The sequence below is a fragment of the Lupinus angustifolius genome, chromosome LG01, assembly GCF_001865875.1.
Source record: "Lupinus angustifolius cultivar Tanjil chromosome LG01, LupAngTanjil_v1.0, whole genome shotgun sequence".
NCBI classification, from domain to species: Eukaryota; Viridiplantae; Streptophyta; class Magnoliopsida; order Fabales; family Fabaceae; genus Lupinus; species Lupinus angustifolius.
The window spans coordinates 14,571,315-14,576,795 of record NC_032009.1 but is presented as its reverse complement, the minus strand read 5'-3'; positions in this window follow the sequence as shown (position 1 = coordinate 14,576,795).

Sequence of the window (5,481 nt, the reverse complement as noted above, 5' to 3'; positions counted from 1 at the left end):
CTCATTTGGAACTCAAAAGCATCCAATCCTTGGATGGATAGCTCATGCTCCTAAACATTTTCTTTTGAACAAGGTTATGTAATTTCTACTTCTTCTTAATTTAAAAAAGTTTGGATTTTAATCATTCAAGTTGGTGCTTTGGTTAATATTATTTGTTTGAAAAGTACTTAATGCTTTTTTTAGATTGATCACATAAAAAATGATTTCAGGTCAGTAAAACTACTTGTTTCAAACACTTAACAAATACACTTTGGAGTAGTTGTACTACTTAGTTTATTTTCCAAGTTAAGCATGCTTTTCTTAAGATCTTACATTCATCACTCATGCAATATTAGAGTCACCAATGGTTAGGGTGTGACTACCTAATCTCTTTTATGGTCTTAGTATTGTTTAAGTGAGGAATATAAGTGTTTATGATTCTACCATTTTAGGATATACACTAAAAGGAGGATTTCAGACCTTGGTGTTTGGGGTTAACCAAAGTAAAACATAAGAACTTGTCTAAGTAGTTCAAACTCACAAGAAGTTGAGAAATTTATTTTCCTTATTCAAAAAGATTTTGTCTCCTCAAGAATTTGTGAATACTTAGTTTATTTTTCTTGTTGATTTATTTATGTGCAAATCAAAATGAAAAATCACCAATATATGTTTAAACCATTATTTGTGCTTTGACATGTTTACATGATTCATTTTATTAGGCAATTCCTTGTGGTTCAGCATAACCCTATACTATACTACAATTGAAACTTGAAAGATGTGTAAATTGTAAAATTAAAGTGTTATCAATAAATTTATTTGTTGAAAACACATTTTAATATACAAAAGTGATGAAACTAACTTACTAACTTTTATTTATTGTTATTTACTTTCCACATTATATTCTTTAATACCAACCTTCCTTAAGGAAGAAGTTTGGTTTGTTAATAAAATGAACCCGGAAGGGCGTAAATAAATAAAAGGTCACTAAATTTGTTATTCTTTTGTTCTTTATTTATTTATTTGTATCTAACAACTAACTATTCATCACTTTAATATATTAGAATACCATTAAACCGGTGTTGGAATTTATTCCACAAAACCGAGATGGTATTCAAAGGCACTTAATAATTATGTAATACGTAATTGCTTCGATACCATTATACCGGCGTTAGAATTTATTCTAAAAAAGTCGTTACTTACAAAAGGAACATAACGAAACTGAGAGTATTAATCTTTCAACAAATTGACATTGCTGTCAGGATGATTTGTTGAGAGAAGAAAACTCCCAACTAAAATAAACACCGAATAATGCTTTCAACAGAAACCCATGGAACCCATCATCAACAAATGATCATGACTTGTCCACCTATCAATGGAAGTTAAGTGATGTCTCTTCAGAGGAAGGTGAAGGACATGATGAAGCTTATGTCAGAAAAAGCTTATGTTTGGAAGGCTTGGGGCTCAACCAAAGTGGGCCAATCTTCAGATTTTGTATGACCCAAATGTCACAAATTTGGGCCATTTTTTCACATGTCTCTTATTTGTCAACCCCCAAGGCAAAACTCATTAGTTCTATATATGATGAAGACTCCATTGACATTGATGCAATCATCTCTGATGCTATTCATGATTGTATCACAAGGGGAGTTCTTTCAATGATACTTCCTTCATTTGTCACTGACCTTTGCAAGTATCAACTGGTACCTAGACCTTACAAGGAGGTCATGACCTTGAAGACTGAAATCAATGCATCATATGTAAGCACTTACTACAAGGAGAAAAGCATCTCATAAGTGTTGAAAGGTTTATTTTTAAAGGTTCCCCCCTCAACAAATCATCATGGCAGTAGTGCCAATTTGTTGAAAGCGGAAATTCCCTCATTTCGGTGTGTTTCCTTTTTACTTGATTAAGTAAGTGAACTCGGTTTTATTCTTTGTTCCCCATCTCGGCTTTGTTGAAATAAATTCCAACGATGGTATAATGGTTTCAAGAATATTCCAGTTGCAACTTACTTCTAATAATCATGTGAATAAATTATTCCTTCTTTGCCTCATCTCGGCTTTGTTAGAATAAATTCTAACGCCGATACAATGGTATCGAAGCAATCCCCTATTACATAATTATTAAGTACCTTTGAATAGCATCTCGGTTTTGTGCAATAAATTCTAACACCGGTTTAATGGTATTCTAATGTACAAAAGTGATGAATAGTTAGTTGTTCGAAACAAATAGATAAATAAAGAACAAAAGAATAATAAAGTTAAGTGACCTTTATTTATTTACTCCCTTTTGGGTTCCTTTTATTAACAAACCAAACTTCTTCTTAAGGAAGGTTGGTATTAAGGAATAAATAAATTTCGGAATGTAAATAACAATAAATAAAAGTTAGTAAGTTAGTTTCATCACTTTTGTTTATTAAAAGGTGTTTCAACAAAAAATTTATTGTTAACACTTTACAATTTTACAATTTACACCTCTTTCAAGATTCAATTGTAGTATATAATAGGGTTATGTCGAACCACAAGGAATTTCCTAATAGAATGAATCATATGAACATGTCAATGCAAAAGTAATGAGTTAAACATATTATGATGGTTTTTATTTTGAATTGCATATAAACAATTAACAAGAAACATAAACTAAATATTAACAAATTCTTGAGGAGACAACTTATGTTTTACTTTGATTAACTCCAAACACCAAGGTCTAAAATCCTCATTTAGTGTATGTTCTAAAATGGTAGAATGATAATCTTATAAGATCTTAAGAAAAGTATGCTTAACTTGGCAAATAAACTAAGTAGTACAACTACTTCTTAGTTTATTTGTTAAGTGTTTGAGACAAGTAATTTTTATAACTTGAAATCAGTTTTTAGGTGATCAATCTAAAAAGATCATGAAGAATTTATCAAACAAATTAAATTAACCAAAGCACCAACTTGAATGATTAAAACTCAAACTTTAGAATAAAAGAAGAAGTAGAAAAACATTACCACATTCAAAAGAAATTGTTAGGAGCATGAGCCATCCATCCAAGGATTGGATGCTTTGAGTTCCAAATGAGATTACAAAATTGATTTTTTGCATCTCATTTGCCTTCCCCTTTTCTCCTATTGAATTATAAACTAAAATTACAAAACTTACTTAAATAAAGTTCCTACGAAGTAAGAACAAGAAGAGAGAACTTCAGGGAAAAAGAATTTCAAGGCAAGATGGTGAATGATGTATGATATATATTTTTATTCGAATGAAATGTGCCTCTATTTATACAAATATCCCTGGAGCCGCTGAGCTGCTTGTTAGCACCGCTCAGCAGCTGACCAAACCCTTCAGCATGGGTTTGGTCACTTGACCAAGCAGCTTTGTCACCTCCTTAAGCTTGACTCACCAAAGCTAGTTGTGAGCTATGGGACCAGCTATGGTGAACTACTCTGAAAAGCCTATGGTGGGCTACTTGAAGTGAGGCACTTCATGGTTTGCTTGATGGCTAAGTCAAGTCTGGGTGCATGCTGCTTAGCACACCAGTAGCACCACTAAGCTGCTTGTTCAGTAGCTTTGACCGTGCGGACTGGGACGTGGCCAGGTGCTTGCTGACCTGGGCGGGAGTCTAGTTCACCACTGCGTTGCTTGGTTGCACCATTGAGTTGCTCATTGAGCAGCTTGGACGTGTGCCAAGCTTGTGTCTGACCGTGTCAATTTTAGTCTGGTGCTAGGCTGAGCGACCAAGAAGGTTCGCTCAGCTGCTTGCTTGAGCAGCTTGGTCTAGGTCAGGGTGGTGTCCAGGTCAAGTTGGTGTCCAGGTCAGCTTAGCGTGGCTTGGTCCACGCTCAGTTGCCTGCTTGAGCACCTTGATTTTGACTTCCTTTCTCTTCAGCCATGAATCTTTTTTTTTCTCTTTTCTTCTTTTTTCTAAATCCTACAAAACACATAAAAAAAGAAATACAAACACAAATATACAAGATTGTGATATTTTATACAAAAAGTATTGTTTTAAGTTGGTTTTTCTTAATTATGCTTAAGATAATTGCCATAAAAGTGTACGAAATTAAGGTATGTTTGACACATATCAACAAGCTCGGGCTGAGCTTAGAAATGTTTTTGGCAATTTGGGCCAAGATCAAAAATTTACTCATGGGAGGACAATGACCTCCAAGCTAGACGCCATTATACAAGAGCAACATATGCAAAACCTACAATAAAAGGCGTGCTATGGAGGTATCAAAGGGATCTACAAGAGCTTGCATAACATCTTTGGAAAAAGATCCTACTTCAAAGGAGGATCATTTGAGGAATTTGTGGCAAGCACAAAGTGGACCGGGGGAATATCACAAGACACAAGTGAGGAGGAAGAGGAAGATGAAGATTGAGAAATCTCTTTCCGGTTTTCTCTTTTTCCTTACATGCATTTCTATGTTAATTATCTTTCTGTTTTAATGTTGCTAGTATGTTTTAAGTTGTTACTATGTTTTTGACGTATGTTATGTTTTATGTTTAATTAAATTTATATTTAGTAATATGATATTTGTCTTTAAAATATTTCATATGCATTAGCCATCTCCTTAAAACCAATTTTTCCATTGGCTTGAGGAGAAGCCATCATTGAAAGTGGGGGAACACGGTTTCATGCATATGAAATTTTGTAAAGAAAGTTAATAGTGTATATAAGATTGCATAGTTATTTAAAAAGTAATTGGGTTGTCCATAAATTCAAAAAAATTTCATAACCGAAATCAAAGTGGATAAATTAAAAAAATTGCGGCATGGTTGCTTGATTAAAAATTGCTAACCATATCTTGACTTATGCTTATATTGAGCAAAATGAGATATATGCTAAACTTTTTGTGAAAACTTCACATAATGTCATAATTTGAAATTTTTTGCAAATAGAATATAAATTTGTGTACCATAATCTTTTCAAACATTTTTTAAAATCAAGAAGTGTAAATCCACACCAAGTGAGGGAGTGAGCCAAACACGTGAGGATCAAAGTTAAATCACTATTTGATTTGTCTAATTAAACTTGTTTGTGTTTTTAAATCTCTTAATTCCATAAAATTGATAGGAAGTGATCAAGGCAAGTTATTTCAAAGAGAGCATTAATTTTTGAAAAGGGTGTTTGAAAGAATCAAGTTGGGGGGAGAAATTGGTTGACTTGGCTTCTAAGCATCCTAAAAAAATAAAAAGAAATTTGTCATTCTCTTTACAAAAACAACAAAAACTTGTAAAAGAAAGTGAAAAAACAAAAAGAGATTGAGAAATATAAAGAAAAGTAAAAAAGAAGCCAAGGTTCAAAAAGCTAAGAGGTTGGAAAAGAAAATTATGGGAAAAAGTAGAGTGATATACTTCATTGAGAAAACTTTACAAAATGCTCTCTTTTTACTTAAACTTAAACTCATTATCTAGAAAAACCATGATTATCCAAACCAAGCCTCATTACAACCAAAAACAAGACCTTAGTGATCCTTGATTGATTATAGCAATTTAAGAGAATATGTGACACAAA